The 19,710-nt window shown below is 38.3% G+C and overlaps 1 long non-coding RNA gene across 1 annotated transcript in view; it reads left to right on the top strand.

Moving 5' to 3' along the window:
• The first annotated feature begins 15,573 nt into the window (after positions 1 to 15,573).
• The window catches only part of LOC122423817, a 25,266-nt gene continuing 21,129 nt past the window's right edge, over positions 15,574 to 19,710 (top strand). Inside the window, exons 1-2 of the long non-coding RNA XR_006264226.1 lie at positions 15,574 to 15,679; positions 19,689 to 19,692. This is a non-coding gene — a long non-coding RNA (uncharacterized LOC122423817). The remainder of the gene's footprint in view (positions 15,680 to 19,688; positions 19,693 to 19,710) is intronic.

The raw sequence follows: 19,710 nt of genomic DNA, 5'->3' as shown, positions 1-19,710 counted from the left end.
ATACAGTAAGGAAATTGAGTCACTTTATTGATGGGTACAAGCAATTCCCTGGGGAGCCACTGTTAATCTGTTACTTAGAATTAGTTATCACCCATCAGTGAGGGTGGATTCCCTGGCTCTAGACACTACTGAATGAGCTGAATGGAAAATAAATTTGGGTTAATATCAGACACACAATTATCAGCCACTTTTGCAGAGATGAAAATCTCACAGGATGACAAACATTCAACTTATCATATTGGATTAAAGGAGGAGCACATCATACCGCTAAGGAACAGTAGAGCTACCCCACCCTGTCTGGCTAAAGTTGGTCACATAGCAGTAAATGACTTACTACAGAGTGCATAAGACAATCCCACATCTTTACACTTCAAATCTCGTCCAGCATAATGAGAATGAGTGAGGAATCAAGCACCATCAAGGCTACTATTGCTTCCAGAAATATGAGTCAGTTAGTGTACTTAGAGGCAAAGACAGTTAATTTAAAATAAATGATAGTTGGAAGGTAAAATAATTGCAGCTGCTAAGTTTTGAAGTATTTTTCCATGCAGTAATATGCAGCAATTATGTAATGGATACAATATTCCATGGTATAAATGTGGCATCTTTGGCAAGCTCTAGTAAGAGACTCACTATTTTTTCCCTCTAAGGATCTGGAGTAAGGTTATGCTAGAAAAGATCAAGTTTCAGGTCATGGGCAACAAACAAGTTACTATAAACCCAAGATGTTCATCATGACCTGGATAGTATCAGACTCATGAGGTTTACAAGAGTGAATGGGTACAACTGCAATGCATCACACATATCTGAGATTGGGACTGGAAAGGTACAGAAGGCACCAGAAAATTCTTTGAATTGGCATCTTGAACCTCCATGACACCCATCTTTATTGAAGAGGTGCTTCTTTCTCAACTCATAGCATGCCTCACAGAAGGTTTCCAAAGGACAAATGAAAGAAGTGGGAGAAACTGGAAACTATTAGTAGTTCATAGATGGGTTTAAATACATATTCTAGCTATACTTTGACTGCTTCAAAATTATGTGTGTGCTTAGTCGCTCAGTCATGTCCAACTCTTTGTGACCTATGGACTGTAGTCCACCAGACTCCTCTGTTCATGGGGATTCCCCAGTCAAGAATACTGGAATGCATTGCCGTGCACTCCTTCAAGGGATCTTTTCAACCCAGGGATCGAACCTAAGTCTTCCTTGTTGCAGGCAGATTCTTTACCAATTGAGTCACCTGGGAAACCTCATTCAGAAGTTCTGAAAGATAGTAGTGGGGACATATATCAAATGGGAAAATCTTTGAGTGGTACACTTGACATTTGCTTTGTGTAGTTTAAAGTAAGGATGTAAATAGAATGCTGATTAGTGGCCAGTAGCTTGGAAAGAGCAAGACACAGAACAAGGAGATCTGAGAAAGCAACATGAAGGTTGATTTCTCAGAGGAATGGGCACAAAGTTTGAGGACTTCAAATTAACATTAGTTCCTAGAGACAGTCATCACTACAGAGAAGGCAATAAACTACCAGGTTGACTGACATAAATTTCAGCTAGTCTGTGTGCTTGGGTTCCTCATCTCTGCAGAGGAGTCATGGAGGTAGCTAATATGGCAGTGATGGGGATTATGTATGAGTCTAAAGCACAGGTTCCCTCTAGCAAAGACTGATGTAGCTATTGCCATGGCTGAATGCCCAGTATGCCAACAAAGAGACCATACTGGGCTCCTAATATGGTACATCCAACCTTCTACTTGAAAACAAATTGATTATGTTAGATCCCTTCTACCCTAAAAGTTGCAGTGATTTATTGCAAACAAAATTATCTAATCTGGATTTGGATTTGCCTTCTTTACTCTTAATGCCTTGGCTAGCACCACTATTTGAGAGCTTATAGGATAAGTCATCTATCAACAAGATACCCTACACAGGTTGTTTCAAGCTAGATGATCTGTTTTATGATAAAAGAGGTACAACACTGGGTGCATGGCAATGAATTCCACTTATTTTACCATTTACATATCTCAGCATCTTGATACAGATGGCATATTGCAATGGTGGAATGTCCAGTTAAAAGCTCAACTAAGGTACCAAGTCAACATTGACCAAATGTTGACTTGGGGTGCTGTCCTCTAAGATACATTATTACATTGACTCAACTGTATATATATGGGGGCTATATCTTCAATAGGTAGACTAGATGGGGTCAAACAATCAAGAGATGGTAGTAGGGTTAGGTCCTCTCACCATCACTTTCAGACACCACTTGTGGAATTTTGCTGTCTTCATAACATTAACTTCTCTTTGATCAGAGGTCCCAGTTCCCAGGGGGAAAAAAACTTTTAAACAGGGGACAGAGTAAGAATTCCATGGGTTCTACATGTCATGGAAACAGCAAACAAAGAGTGAAATGAGCAAAAAGATGTCAGTTATTAGTCTGATTTCAAGGGAGAACCAAGGTTGTTCCACAAAACTTAGGTTCAGAGGGTGATTTCTGGAACTCAGGGAACTCTCTGGGTACATTTCTCGCTATTTCCATGTCCAGCATTAATAACAAATTTCAATTACAGCATTCAACTCCTGATAAGAGAAAGACAACTAAAGGTTTCGATAGCTCAGGGATGATGATCTAAATGTTTTCTCAAGGACATATTGATAAGTTGGAGTACTGACAATAAAAGTGAGAAAAGTCTTAAAAAATAGTGATGAAGGAGATGATGACTGTTATTGTAATTCTTGCTTTGGAGCCAGATGAACTGGGCTGTCAGCTTTTCACCTAATCTCCTTTTATTAAATCTTTACAGATAGTAGAGCTGGCCACACCCTTGAAGTAGACCGTGTGACATATTGGATTTATTGGAGTGCTTGAGCAGATTGGAGGGTTGTATCAGACAACTCTTTTATGCACAATTTAATATATTCTGAGCCATGTTTTGCACCAGCCATTGTAGTAGCACCTGGATTTTGACAAGCTTCATGAAATTGAGACTTGACTATGCTACATCTTGAGCTTCATGATATGTATCTCTTGCTTTTTGCTCCATGGTTTCTCTGAAGCCAGAGTATGGGATATCTGTGGACTTTAAGTATGCAATTAGAAACTGCAGGAGAGTTATGTTGATGGGGCCACACTTGACCAATGGAATATAGGAGCTAATGGATAAATTCATCTTTCATCTTCTGAGAAGATAGCTCTGAGACGTATTTCATAAAATTCTTTGGACAGTACCATAAAATTGAACAATTGCCTAAAGCAGTGGTCAACCTTATAATACATGATTCTGTTATTTATTGCTCTTTCCCTGTTGAATTCCCCTGTCCCTCATCCTGTTTCCTGGCTTACATTCTCAAATAAGCCACCTGCATGTAAGGTTTTATCTCATAGTCAGCTATAATAGAGGAATGTGTGCTATAATTATTTCTCTGTATGCTTTTTTTCCTAATGAATAGCAAGTTTCTTGAGGGTAGGGACCACTGCTAAATGGATGTTTATTGAATTAATTGAATCAAGAAAAATTCAACACACATAAATATTTTTCAGTTATGGCCTTGGTATGGTTTATTCTCTCAACAGAGTAAAACATAAATATTTAAGGAAATGGAATTTATTTTAAATGTAGAAGATAATTTGTTAAAACAGAACTGTTCCTCTTTACTATGATCAACTGTCTTAAGTTTATGATGCAAAGCACAGTGAGATAGATCAATAGAAGATGGAATATCTGAATGTTAGCTGCCATGATGTGACCTCACTAAGAAATAAATTTCATAAAAATAATTAAAATTGAAAGAAAACTACCAGTAAATGGAATTAGGTGGTCTCATTATAAAAAATATGCCATTTATTGAGAATAAAGTATTGCTAGGCACTTTTCTAAGTGTTCTCCATGTATTCTCTCAATTAATTCTCAAAATATGATACAATAGAGACTTTCAGTTCATGTATATGTGGAAACTGAAGTATCTTGCCCAAGTTCATACACAGGAAAAATGAGTTGAGATATGACCTCAGACACTTACTCTAGGACACCTCTATCACTGTAGTAAAGATTGAAGATATGTGAGTTGTCTATTTAATCATTGCATGAACTCAAGGTCATATCTAAAAAACTGATTTAATATCACTTTTAAATTTCTGCCGAAGGTTTCTGCCTCTATATTCAAGATCAAGCAAAAATAATATTCCATACAAATTAAAAGATAATAAGTATGAACCTAGATACAGTATTCAGAAAAGTCCTCATTCATGCTTTATCTTTTACTAGGATATCTAATAGTAAAGGTACAAGTGAAGAAGTACGCAAAAGGTCTGTACTTAGAGCTGTCCTGAGTTTGTGCTTTTGTTCAGTCTAACACATGAGTGTAATTTAATAGGAAACATATAGCCATTAATACTTTAAACAAATTATTTAGCTTCCTGTGCTTTAGTTTTCTTTAGTTGTCACATATTTACCTGATCTCCATTCAACCACTGGGTTCTTACAAGGTTTTAAAAAGAATGCGGTTTCAGAAAGCTGAAAGTCCTATTTAAGTGTTTAGCTCTATTAATCATTATTTTCCATCATTAAATTTATTATGCATCTGCTATATGATCCAAAACTGTCCACTGCATAAGATCATCTTTCCTACAATTAAAGTAGTCCTCAAACCAAGAATGTTATTATGACCCTTGGGGTTAATGCAATATATTCAGAGATGACACAGTGAAAGAATGCTTAAACCTCTGAGAATGCATAAATGTTTTCTTTTCCTGGCTGCTGATATTAAAGAAGCTATTGAGTGCTCTGGACAAACGCTCCTTTTGGGTGAGGTTCATAGCCTCACTGGTTCAATTTCTCTTCTATTGGAAACTTTGTGATGGTTTGTGTAACCAGAATCCTTAGAACACTTGTTCATGATGTAGGAACAACGTCAAGTGTAGCTGTTAGTCAAATTCCTATGTGTGTTCCAACCCAATTTAGCTGCCACAAAATGGTCAGCTTCTCTTAGAATGAAACATGGGCAATTTCCATACAAATGCTAACAGAAGGACACTGTGCCTCTGTGTTCCCTTCACACCAGAGAAGAATGGAGAAAGGGAAGGAATTTATTATTTCAGTGCAGAGTGAAGTAAATTTTTATTAGGCTTATTGAAAATCAAACTGAAGCTAAAACTTAGAGGAGTGTGAATTCTAAAGGGCCCAATTACACTCTCTTTATTCTTTAATCCCAGGACCTAGAAAGGTGCATTGTAAACATTTTAGTAAGCAATTTTAAAGGAAACAATAAATAGAATAATTTATTCCTTTCATCCCAAAAAGGGAATAATTATGAGGTTGAAGTGAGAAAAATCAAGGTTCAAGTCTAGCTTTTTCCTCTTATGATTTTTACTTATCAAATAAAAAATTATTCTATGTATTTACTGAACTTCTAAGCCTAAAACTTCTCATCTGTAAAATGGAGATGAAACTAGCTTCCATATGAGTGATAGAGGAATATATCTAAAACACAAGTCTGCCTAAGACACTCTTGCTTTAAAACTTACTTTTGCCAAGATCAAGTATAGGCTCCCTAGTGAATCAAAAACCCTCTTGATGATCTGGCCTTTGGCTTTCTTCTGGATAAATAAACTCTTGAAGTTGCTAAGTGAAGTGGCTGGTGAATTTATAAACCATGACAGGTTGTTGAAAAGAATAGCGATGAATACATAAGACAGAATAGTTCTTGTGATATCAGGTCAACAGTGGAGTTCCAGGTATTAGAAATGCATCCATTGCAAATAATAGAAAGCCCTGCTACAGTGATTGAAGTAGATGAGAAGAAATGTCAAGTATAAAAGCCCTGAGGAGGGAAGAAGGTCGGCCTGTTCCAGGAAAAAAAAAAAGCAACTAGTGAGGGATACAAGGGCTTTCCCGGTGGCTCAGTAGGTAAAGAATCTGCCTGCAATGCAGGAGACACAGGAGACGTGGTCTGGATCCCTGGGGTGGAAAGATCCCCTGGAGGAGGAAAAATGGCAACCCACTCCAGTATTATTGCCTGAAAAATCCCATGGACAGAGAAGGTTGGTTGACTTCAGTCTGTGGGGTCGCAAAGAGTCAGACATGACTGAGTGACTGACACAGTGAGGGATACAAAAAACACTGAAGAAGAAGGCAAGGTTCAAGTCAAACCACATGCAACTTTGAATGCTCATATTAATCAGTATGAATTTTATGCTACATTCAATGGGATGAGGTTGCAAGTTTGTAGGCAGGTCAAAATAAATATGAGGTGAGAGATAGGATGAAATCTAGGTATTGGTTTCAAAACCAGCTGAATGGCAGGGTCATTCATTACAAGGAGAAGATGGAGAGAAATGGACTTTGTTGATTGTGGGGGTAAAGAGCAGAAAATCAAGAATTTTACTTAGATGTGCTTGAGATGCCTCAGAGACATCACTGTAGTTTTGTTTAGTAAATACTAAATGTGGATTTCAGGAATGAGATGTAGGCTGGAGAAAGCCTTTATTTATTTATTTTTTTTATTTTTGGAGAAAGCCTTTCTTCCCTTAGAGTCAGGGACTTCCTTCTAGGGTTTGCTTTGGAGGATTTCAAACTCTTCTCCTAGAATTGTAGGATTCTTAGGATATGCCATGGGGACAATTCAGCAAACTGAGGGACTGTTGAGGAGATGGGACTCCTTCAAAAGAGCAGCTCTATTTTATTTCTAAAACATATTTATTATTTCTGGCTGCCTTGGATCTGAATTATGGCACCCTGGATCTCTTGCTGCTGATGGGCTCTTCCTTGCGGTGTGTGGGCTTCTCTCTAGTTGCAGCTCATGGGGTTCTAGAGCATGAGCTCAGTAGTCATGGTGCAGAGGCTTAGTTGTCCTAGAGCATGTGGGTCCTTAGTTCTCCGATCTGCATTGGAAGGTGAATTCATAACCACTGGACCACCAGGGAAGCCCCAAAACAGCTCTTTAAATTTGCTTTCTACATATAAATTCTACATAAGATTTCATTTAGAAAATGTTTGAAAGTTACAGCATCATAATAGTTAGCATGTGCATAGTGCTTGTTATACGCTAGACACTGTTCTAGTTTATATATATGCATGATAATTAGATATATATTACTATATATGTTAGATATATGTAGTAATTGAAATATCACATCAACAACAATCTGGCACAGTAGGCACCATTATTAGTCCTATTTTATGATGGGGAAACTGAGGTGAAGCGCTTAAGTGACTACCTAAGTCTCAAAGATGGGAACAGGTGGAGTCAGAGTTCATTGGATGCCTCATCACTACTGCAGAATAATATTGAATTTCTCTACACAAAACTCTTTAACTGACTTTGATGCCTCAAGTGAACTGAAAGCTTCTCAGTCATGTCCAACTCTTTGTGATTCCATGGACTATTCATTCCATGGAATTCTTCAGGCCAGAATACTAGAGTGGATAGCTATTCCCTTCTCCAGGGGATCTTCCCAACCCAGGGATCAAATCCAGGTCTCTGGCATCACAGATGGATTCTTTACCAACTAAGCCACTAGGGAGGCCCAAAGCTTATAAAAATACCCCAAGCAGTCGATGCTCCACTTAGCCTGAAATGTAATAATTTCTCCAACTCATTCACACTCTTGCTTCTGTGTCTTTGTTGTTCTAGCCTTCAAAATCCAGCTAAAGATAAACACTTTTATAAAGACTTGTTTGAGCCCTCACTTTCTAAGGACAGAGTGAATCATGACCTCCTTTGAACTTTTATAATGCTCTGTTCACAGCCTATGTCCATCGATTATGACTTTTTGTGTGTAGCCCATTCTCTTCCTTTTCACATACGCACATAGAGATTGTGAAAGCCACAATACACCTCCCTTGTTTACCTGAGTTTCATAAGGTATCTTCATTTTTAGAACTAAAGATCTAGAAAGAAAGGTAGACACAGAAGCAACTATAACCCAGTAAACAATTTCCCAAAAGAACTGGCATTTCACAGATTAACTACTTGTGATTCATTACTTAAGTTCAAATCTTGGCTTTACCACTTGATTTCTAAACTTGGAGAAGTTATTTAACCTCCATTTGCCTCAGTTTGTGTATGTGAAATATGGAGATAATATTACCTATTTCATAATGTTGTTATGAAGATTAACTAAACATGTAACACACTTGAAACAAAAACTGGCACACAGTATATATTTGATAAAGGTTTGTTATTATTAAAAGACTCTACTGCATTATCTTTACTATGGAAACATATTCCAAGGTATCTCAGATGATTATATTTTGCATTTCAAGCACTTAAAAATATGAGTGACATTACATGTTTTTTGAATAAATTACTCAATTAATGGATAGACTATATTCATTGAATGAATCCATTAGTACAACAAATATTTGCTATGTATGTACAATGTTCTACTGCTATGCTAGTTTCTGGGGTTTTATTGCTGAGTCACAAAAATAAAATTTCTGCCTTTTCAGAGATTATAGTCTCATTCAGATGGAGCATGGTTGGCAAAAACAAATAAATTGGCATTATATCACAAGATAATGACAAATGATATGATAAGGAAAGTTTAAAGCACTATGAAAATAGAGGAAAGATCTCTTAGCATATGTGGGAAGTCTAAATATTACCTACATTAATAATGATAGTCAATCAGGTCAGTGGATCAGGGGAAAAGAAAGTACAAGACTGGATGTTTAAACAGAGTACATACAGATTGTTTTGGAAGCCAGGGAGAGCAAGGTCTATTGGAAGAACTTCAGTATAGTTAGACAAGATAGCAGAAGGCTATAGGCTCAAATCATGAAAGACCTTGTGGCCATTTTAGTTAGTTTGGACTTCATTCTCATAGCAATGGTAGTTATTGAAGGTCTTAAATAGAAGAGTTACTTGATAAGAATTGTGTTCTAATAACATCATCTGGCTTCAGTGTACAGAGTAAATTGGACAAATCCTAGACTGAATATAGGGAGATCAATTTGGAGGCTTCTGTAGAAGTCTAGGAAACTGAGAGAGATTGGCTTAAGTGAGTGGAAATGAGAATAAAGGCTTGAGAACTAGAGCTAAATCATCAAGACCTGGAGATATATTGGAAACGGGGGTATCCTCAGTGAGTATGAGGATACCGTGAGGATGACACAGGCTACAGTTGGTGAGAGGGTGACAAGTTCGGATCTGGGTATACTCAGTTTCAGCAGCTTATGACATTCAGTGGGATAAAGCAGCTAGTGGAGTTAACCCAGGGCTTTAGCTTTACCTGCTGTGATTAAACAAATAAGCAGCAGAGTGACTGAAGATATTGCAAGAATTGAATAAGAGTGATGGTTTATAAAATCCAACTGAATAGGGAGAGAAAAGAGGAGGAATGAGAAAGTCTGGATAAACAGAGAGAAAGTAGATGAGTGAAAAATACAGAGATACTGTCAAAGTAGAGGCACAATGACAATAAGTCAGAAGAATAGAAGAGCAGAAGTTATGGTTAAATTATTGGAATTGATGACTTCAGGGATGGAACCTTCCAAAGGGATGAAAAGGAACAAACTGTAGTCACAAGAGTGAAAAGTAAATGCAGTAATGGCAAAAGTCAACAACGATGAGCAAATCAAGGGACCAAGGCAGACTTTTCATTATCAGCACCAGCAGCTTGGGGCCACCTGGGAGAATGCACCATCTCATTCAGTTCATTACTTCCCTGGCTTTGAAAAGTTGGCACCTAAGGTTGGGAACAGTGAATGCAACAGCCACCTCCCTCACCCCAGGAAAATCCAAATAAGAATTTATTCTTTCTGAAGGGCTATTTTTAAGATTAGAATTTCTTATTTTTTAAGGGGAAAAAAAATAAAAAAGGTTCAAGTTCCCCCACCCCCCCTCAGAATCTGGATGGAAGGAAATGCAAAAACAAATCAGTAAAAAGCATTGGAAATTCCCCACTTCCTTGATGTGTTCCAGCATAAATATCATGGGAGATGTGGAAAACTCCACAAGGCAATCTTTCACAGGATCATAGCATTTTTGAGCTGGAAGGGACCTGGATGAAATGGACCAGTGCTTTGTGTGGAATGAAGATGCCCTGAAGAGGCCAGCAGAGTGGAAGGTAGGCAGCCTGGAACATTGCTGATTAGGAAAGTAATTTCAGATTTTTCACAAAAATGACCTTTTTTAATTTTACTGGAAAAAATACTGATAATTCTAATAGTTTAAAAAAGAGAATCTTAGATAAATTTCATTGTGCAAATGTAACTGTAATCAGAAGCTTAACAAATATAATTTATTGCCAATAAGATCTTGTTCATTAATAGTTTATATAAATGTGTTATATGATCTTGACTCTGAAACATTAAAAAACACTATAACTTGGTAGGATGACAAATACTCTTAAAGGCAAAGCTATTTCTCTGTTGATGCAACTAGCAAATCAAAAATAATGTTAACTGGGAAGTTTGAAATGATTTACTCCATTAATATTATAGCCTATTATTTTTCTCTCAATAATTACATGATAGTCTAGATTTTCCTTCTTTCACTTTATCCACTGAGCCACTTAGAATTGATACCTTTGAACCGCAGTATTGGAGAAGACTCTTGAGAGTCTCTTGGACTGTGAGGAGACCCAACCAGTCAACCCTAAAGGAAATAAGTCCTGAATATTCATTGGAAGAACTGATGCTGAAGTTGAAACTCCAATACTTTGGCCCCCTGATGCAAAGAATTGACTCATTGGAAAAGACCCTGATGCTGGGAAAGATTGAAGGCAGGAGGAGAAGGGGATTATAGAGAATGAGATGGTTGGATGGCATCACTGACTCAATGGACATGAGTTTGAGTAAACTCCAGGAGTTGGTGATGGACAGGGAGGCCTGGTGTGCTGCAGTCCATGGGGTTGCAAAAAGTTGGACATTACTGAGTGATGGAGCTGAACTGAACCTAAAGATAACTAACACAATAAATTCCTTAATGACTAAAGGAAATCAGGAAATCTAACACCCTCATCTCTTAGAATCTTATAATAGCGCCTGTATGCAGTGTGCTGCATGCTCAGTCCTGTTGGAATCTTTGCTACCCCATGGACTGTAGCCAGCCAGGTTCCTCTGTTTATTGGATTATCCAGAAAAAATATTGAAATGGGTTGCCATTTCCTACTCCAAGGGATCTTCCCGGCCCAGGGATCAGACTGGCATCTCCTGTGTCACCTGCATTGGCAGGCAGATTCTTCATCACTGCTCCACCTGGGAAGCCTGACGATAGGGCATAATTTGTTAAATATATTCACTTTGGCTTTGTTATGGTATCCAAGCATCTTCTGTGCTTTTTTTTTTTTAAATTAGCAGAACTCTTCATTTAAATAAAATCTTACCAACTATGTAAAGTAGATAAAAACCAAAGTTCCAGTTGAAATAGTGATAGCACAAAGCCCACATCTCAGCCCACATATGCTTCTGCTCCCACATACCATAGCTTAAAACGATTGTGTGAAATTGAGTTTGAAAACCAGTGCCATCGGTTCAGTTCAGTTTATTTCAGTCGCACAGTTGTGTCTGACTCTGCGATGCCTTGGAGGGCAGGACACCAGGCTTCCCTATCCATCACCAACCCCTGGAGCTTACTCAAACTCATGTGCATCCAGTCAGGGATGCCATCCAACCATCTCATCCTCTATCATCACCTTCTCTTCCTGCTTTCAATCTTTCCCAGCATCAGGTAGGGAGTCAGTTCTTTGCATCAGGCAGCCAAAGTATTGGAGCTTCAGCTTCAACATCAGTCCTTCCAATGACTATTCAGGAAGCCTAGTCAAATAAATATTCTTAGATTAATTGGTTTTTTAATTTATCTATTTACACATACATAAACATCTATCTATCTATAAAATCTATGCAAAAAGTGAGACTTGGCTATTTAAAAAAAGTTTGCAACATAGGACCCAAACAGAAAACATTCTTGTAATGCATTTGGAAACATTAATGGAAAATGGTTTTCAATAATTTACTAGGGTTTATGGTACATCACACAGTCTGGCTTATACCAATTGACATTGCCTTCTTTTGACCAAGAACTAGGTTTTTATTGATGTTTATATTCTGGTTGGAACCTTTGACTCACATGATCAAATACTCACACAACCCACTTAGATTAAAAAAACACAACAAAACACCCACATAAAGAAGATAGTGATAGCTTACAGTGAACGGTGTTGGATTCATGATCGCTGAAGAAGATTTAGCTTTGGTACCAGGAACCAGGCTTGATCAGTCAAGAGCTTTTGTGTAGTGGAGTTTTATTGAAGTGTGAAAAGGGACAGAGAAAGCTTCTGACATAGACATCAGAAGGGGGACAGAGAGTGCCCCTCCCTAGTCTTAGCAAGGGAGCTATATACTTTTGTTTTCCATTTATTTTTATTAGTTGGAGGCTAATTACTTTACAATATTGTAGTGGTTTTTATCATACATTGACATGAATCAGCCATGGATTTACATGTATTCCCCATCCCGATCCCCCCTCCCACCTCCCTCTCTACCTGATCCCTCTGAATCAGTTCTAATGAGATGGATGAAACTGGAGCCCGTTATACAGAGTGAAGTAAGCCAGAAAGATAAAGACCATTACAGTATACTGACACATATATATGGAATTTAGAAAGATGGTAATGATAACCCTATATGCAAAACAGAAAAAGGGCTATATACTTTTAAATTGGTTATTATAATAAATCAAAAGAATGTCTCAAGGTTATAAAGATCTTAATAGCTCCCGTAATATACATTTTAAGATAACAGGGTTAGTCAGAATGTTTTCAGGAAGGAGAAATTTGTCCTCAAGCAGGATACATTATTGTTATATAATTCTTACTAAGGAATGTAGAAAAAAAAATTGTCTTTTCTTTCTCCTTGAGAATTCCAGACCCCTATCTCCTCCTTGAGAGCCCCAGACCCCTTTCTCATCCTCAGGGACCCCGAACTTCTTACCAACCTGCCTAGGAATTGACTCTGTCAGTAGCATGTTGCAATTACCTTTGTGGATTGTGGTTAGTGTAACAGGATCATGAACAAAAGGGTTATAAAACCGCATGGTTTGGACAGAGGAACAGTTCGAAGCATCAGTTGCCCTCAAACTGAAAGAGTTCATAAAGGGAAATTGAGCATGTGTGTAGTTAGTATCCTAATATGACTTGGGTGAGGACTGAACCTATGAGAAAGATGAAGGGAGAAACACCTACTGTGTGTCAGAGGCTTTTTATGCATGAAAGTGAAAGTCACTCGGTCATGTCTGACTCTTTGCGACCCCATGGCCTATACATTCCATGGAATTCTCTAGGCGAGAATACTGGAGTGGGTAGCCTTTCCCTTCTCCAGGGAATCTTCCCAACCCAGGGATTGAACCCAGGTCTCCCACATTGCAGGCAGATTTTCTTTACCAGCTGAGCCACAAGGGAAGCCCAAGAATACTGGAGTGGGTAGTGTATCCCTTCTCCAAAAGATCTTCCTGGCCCAGGAATTGAACCAGGGTCTCCCCCATTGCAGGCAGATTGTTTACCAACTGAGTTGTCAGGGAAGCCCTTTTTTATGCATACTCCTCTTTTATCCATATTACAAAGTAAGCTCTCTCCTAGTTACAAAAGGGGGTCCCGACAATTAGAAGAGGTTGATTAATTTGTCTAAGACTACACAACCTGTGTTTGTTTTATCATATTATTAATATATTATCCCTTTGTTGTTCCACAAACTAGCCAAGCAAGCTTCTACAATGAGGCCTTTGCTATTTGCTGTTCCTTCTGCCTGCAATTCTCTTCAATTAGACATCCTCATATCTCTCTCTTTTATTTCACACAGATCTCTGCTTAAGTGCACATCATCTACTTAGTTGGGCTTTCTCCAACCACCTATCATAAGATATCACTTCTTGTCATTCTCTATTCATTTACTTTGCCTTATTTATTTATTTATTTATTTCTACTGACTTTATTGGAGGAGGAAATAGCAGCCCACTCCAGTATTCAGGCCTGAATAATCCTGTAGACAGAGGAGCCTGGCAGGTTATAATCAACAGGGTCGCAAAGAGTCGGAAACCACTGAAGCGACTGAGCATACACACATAAACCTGACTTTATATCACATAAGAACTTAGTCCTTGATTTATCCTTGTCTTTCACACTACTATGCAAACTCCATTAGAATCAAGAACTTGTTTGTATAATATACTGCTCTAGCCTTAAGACCTGATAGAGCCTTTGTCTGGCACATCGTTGATGATCAATAAACATTTGCTGATGAATGGATGTGAATGAATGGGTACAAAGAAATTAAATAATACTAATTAAAGTAAATAAGAATTAAGTAATAGGCAAGGAGTTGGAGATTTTATTCCACTTTTAGGCCTTTGGGAATTTAATCTGTTAACTGTTTCCTATGTTAATTCGTAAATGCCCTATATGACTCAACTGAACTTTCTGGACTAAAACTGCTAAGATCTTGTCTTAAAGGTTGGGTGGTACTGTGGGCAATTATAGGAGATAGTAGTGTGTAGATCACTTATTTTCATGTCAATTGCATCAGAATACTTCTTGGGGAATTACCTTTTCATATCCTTAAAAATTGATTTGAGTGGATGCTTCATACCCTCAGCATTATGGATAAGTCTTGCTTGTCTTAAGTCAATTAGTGAAAAATCATAATTCTAGCCAATATAATTGACTCGAGAGTGGTTATATGTTCTGATACAGGCCAATGAGATCAAGTAGACTTTTTTTTTTGGGGGGGGGCTGCCTTTTTGGAGAAAAAACAACCTTATACTTCTGAAGGAAAGATAGGACACTGAAAGATGAACTCCCCAGGTTGGTAGGTGCCCAATAAGCTACTGGCAATCAGTGGAGAAATAACTCCAGAAAGAATGAAGAGATGGAGTCAAAGCAACAACAATACCCAGTTGTGGATGTGACTGGTGATAGAAGCAAGGTCTGATACTATAAAGAGCAATATTGCATAGGAACCTGGATTGTTAGGTCCATGAATCAAGGCAAATTGGAAGTGGTCAAACAGGAGATGGCAAAAGTGAATGTCGACGTTTAGGAATCAGTGAACTAAAATGGAATGGAATGGGTGAATTTAACTCAGATGACCATTATATCTATTATTGTGGGCAAGAATCTCAGAAGAAATTGACGAGCCATCATAGTCAACAAGAGAGTCCAAAATGCACTACTTGGATACAATCTCAAAAACGACAGAATGATCTCTGTTCATTTCCAAGGCTAGCCATTCAATATCACAGCAATACAATTCTATTCCCCGACCAGTAATGCTGAAGAAGCTGAAGTTGAACGGTTCTATGAAGACCTACAAGACCTTTTAGAACTAACACCCCCAAAAGATGTCCTTTTCATTATAGGAGACTGGAATGCAAAAGTAGGAAGTCAAGAAACACCTGTAGTAACAGGCAAATATGTCCTTGGAGTACAGAATGAAGCAGTGCAAAGGCTAATAGAGTTTTGCAAAGAGAACGCACTGGTCATAGCAAACACCCTCTTCCAACAACACAAGAGAAGACTCTACACATGGATATCACCAGATAGCAAACATCAAAATCAGATTGATTATATTCTTTGTTGCCAAAGATGGAGAAGTTCTATACAGTCGGCAAAAATAAGACTGGGAGCTGAGTGTGGCTCAGATTATGAACTCCTTATTGCCAAATTCAGACTTAAATTGAAGAAAGTAGGGAAAACCACTAGATCTTTCAGGTATGACCTAAATTAAATCCCCTCCCCTATGACTATACAGAGGAAGCGAGAAATAGATTTAAGGGGCTAGACCTGACAGACAAAGTGCCTGATGCACTGTGGACAGAGGTTCGTGACATTGTACAGGAGACAAGGATCAAGACCATCCCCAAGGAAAGGAAATGCAATAAAGCAAAATGGCTGTCTGAGGAGGCCATACAAATAGTTAAGAAAAGAAGAGAAGCAAAAAACAAAGGAGAAAAGGAGAGATATACCCATTTGAATGCAGAGTTCCAAAGAATAGCAAGGAGAGATAAGAAAGCCTTCCTCAGTGATCAGTGCAAAGAAATAGAGGAAAATAATAGAATGGGAAAGACTAGATATCTCTTCAAGAAAATTAGAGATATCAAGGGAACATTTCATGGAAAGATGGGCTCAATAAAGGACAGAAATGGTATGGACCTAATAGAAGCAGAAGATATTAAGAAAAGCTGGCAAGAATACAGAGAACTGTACAGAAAAGATCTTCACAACTTGGATAATCAAGATGGTATGATCACTCACCTAGAGCCAGACATCCTGGAATGTGAAGTCAAGTGGGCCTTTAGGAAGCATCACTGTGAACAAAGCTAGTGGAGGCGATGGAATTCCAGTTGAGCTATTTCAAGTTCTAAAAGATGGTGCTGTGAAAGGGTTGCACTCAATATGCTAGCAAATTTGGAAAAGTCAGCAGTGGGCCACAGGAATGGAAAAGGTCAGTTTTCATTCCAACGCCAAAGAAGGCAATGCCAAAGAATGCTCAAAGTACCACACAATTGCACTCATCTCACACGTTAGTAAAGTAATGCTCAAAATTCTCCAAGCCAGGCTTTAGCAATACATGAACCGTGAACTTCCAGATGTTCAAATTGGTTTTAGAAAAGGCAGATCATCCAGAGATCAAATTGCCAACATCCACTGGATCATCGAAACAGCAAGAGAGCTCCAGAAAAACATCTATTTCCGCTTTATTGACTATGCCAAAGCCTTTGACTGTGTGGATCACAATAAACTGTGGAAAATTCTGAAAGAGATGGGAATACCAGTCCACTTGCCCTGCCTCTTGAGAAACTTGTATGCAGGTCAGGAAGCAACAGCTAGAACTGGACATGGAAGAACAGACTGGTTCCAAATAGGAAATGGAGTACGTCATGGCTATATATTGTCACCCTGCTTATTTAACTTATATGCAAAGTACATCACGAGAACTGCTCGGCTGGATGAAGCACAAGCTGGAATCAAGATTGCCAGGAGAAATATCAATAACCTCAGATATGCAGATGACACCACCCGTATGGCAGAAAGTGAAGAAGCACTGAAGAGCCTCTCGATGAAAGTGAAAGAGGAGAGTGAAAATGCTGATTTAAAACTCAACATTCTAAAAATGAAGATCATGGCATGCAGTCCCTTCACTTCATGGCAAATAGATGGAGAAACAGTAGAAACAGTGGCTGACTGTATTTTTTTGGACTCCAAAATCACTGCAGATGGTCACTGCACTCATGAAATTAAAAGATGCTTACTCCTCAGAAGAAAAGTTATGACCAACCTAGACAGCATATTAAAAAGCAGAGACATTACTTTGCCAACAAGGTCCATCTAATCAAGGATATGGTTTTTTCATTAGTCATGTATGGATTTGAGAGTTGGACTATAAAGAAAGCTGACTGATGAAGAATTGCTGCTTTTGAACTGTTGTGTTGGAGAAGCCTGTTGAGAGTCCCTTGGACTGCAAGGAGATCCAACCAGACCATCCTAAAGGAAATCAGCCCTGAATATTCATCGGAAGGACTGATGTTGGAGCTGAAACTCCAATACTTTGGTCACCTGATGAGAAGAGCTGACTCATTTGAAAAGACCCTGATGCTGGGAAAGATTGAGGGCAGGAGGGAAAGGGGATGGCTGAGGATGAGATGGTTGGATGGCATTACTGACTCAGTGGGCATGAGTTTTAGTAAACTCTGGGAGTTGGTGATGGACAGGGGGGCCTGGTTTCTGCAGTCCATGGGGTCGCAAAGAGTCAAACATGACTGAGTGACTGAATTGAACTGATACTTCTGAACAAGGTATCAATATGTATGATCTTTTCTTTTTGAAGGCATGCACCAGTTATTGGGACAAGTTTAATTGGAAAAATTCTGAACTGTGGCTGGGACGTATTCAATTAATATTGAGTATCTGATGTGTGTCACATACTGTTTTAGACACTGGAAATATAGTGGTTAATAAGACACACAAGGTTTTTTATATGGAAATTAAATTTGATGCAGGAGACAATATAAGTAATCAAATAAACTTGACAACCTCAGATACTGATATATGGTATGAGACAATTAAACTGCATTATATAATGGAGAGAAAATGAAGATAATAGGCAAAGTCTCTCTGGAGATGGCTTTCAGGTGTCCAGATAAATGCTTCTTTTGGCCAAAGTAAAGAAATATTATATTTTTATAATAAATGATTTATATTATTTTGAGTGATTTTTAAACACATTCAAACAAAATTTAATCTAAAATTGAAACATATGTTGCAGTCTATAATATTACCACACTACCATCTTGTATCTAACTTTAATCAAGTATGTTAGAAAATATCTTTTCTCATCGCTGACCTGTACTGAGTGAATGTGACCCAGCTCCAAACTGACCGTCTTACCCAGGGTTATAGATGTTTCTAACTTGCTTAATCCTACTCATTGGCTTGAGAGTAAAGTAAATCCTACCAAACTGTCAAGCCAATTTATTTCTTTTTTTTTGACAAGTTAAGAGACTATTTTCTTTTTTTCCCTTTATTTTTATTAGTTGGAGGCTAATTACTTTACAATATTGTAGTGGTTTTTGCCATACACTGACATGAATCAGCCATGGATTTACATGTATTCCCCATCCCGATCCCCCCTCCTACCTTCCTCCCCACTCCATCCCTCTGGGTCATCCCAGTGAACCAGCCCTGAGCACTTGTCTCATGCATCCAACCTGGACTGGCGATCTGTTTCACACTTGATAATATTCATGTTTCAGTGCTATTCTCTCAGATCATCCCAACCTGCTTCTCCCATAGAGTCCAAAATTCTATTCTATACATCTGTGTCTCTTTTTCTGTCTTGCATATACGGTTATCATTACCATCTTTCTAAATTCCATATATATGCATTAGTATACTGTATTGGTGTTTATCTTTCTAGCTGACTTCACTCTGTATAATGGGCTCCAGTTTCATCCATCTCATTAGAACTGCTTCAAATGAGTTATTTTTAATGGCTGAGTAATATTCCATTGTGTATATGTACCATAGCTTCCTTACCCATTCGTCTGCTGATGGGCATCTAGGTTGCTTCCACGTCCTGGCTATTATAAACCGTGCTGCAATGAACACTGGGGTCCATGTGTCTCTTTTACTTCTGGTTTCCTCAGTGTATGTGCCCAGGAGTGGGATTGCTGGGTCATATGGCAGTTCTATTTCCATTTTTTTAAGGAATCTCCACACTGTTCTCCATAGTGGTTGTACTAGTTTGCATTCCCACCAACAGTGTAAGAGGCTTCCCTTTTCCCCACACCCTCTCCAGCATTTATTGCTTGTAGACTTTTGGATAGCAGCCATCCTGACTGGCGTGTAATGGTACCTCACTGTGGTTTTGATTTGCATTTCTCTGATAATGAGTGATGTTGAGCATCTTTTCATGTGTTTGTTAGACATCTGTATGTCTTCTTTGGGGAAATGTCTGTTTAGATCTTTGGCTCATTTTTTGATTGGGTCATTTATTTTTCTGGAATTGAGCTGCAGGAGTTGCTTGTATATTTTTGAGATTAATCCTTTGTCTGTTGCTTTGTTTGCTATTATTTTCTCCCATTCTGAAGGCTGTCTTTTCACCTTGCTTATAGTTTCCTTTGTTGTGCAAAAGCTTTTAAGTTTAATTAGGTCCCATTTGTTTATTTTTGCTTTTATTTCCAATATTCTGGGAGGTGGGTCATAGAGGATCCTGCT

Source organism: Cervus canadensis, chromosome 21 (genome assembly GCF_019320065.1).
Source record: "Cervus canadensis isolate Bull #8, Minnesota chromosome 21, ASM1932006v1, whole genome shotgun sequence".
Taxonomy (NCBI): domain Eukaryota; kingdom Metazoa; phylum Chordata; class Mammalia; order Artiodactyla; family Cervidae; genus Cervus; species Cervus canadensis.
This window is presented reverse-complemented; position numbering and strand designations above follow the sequence as displayed.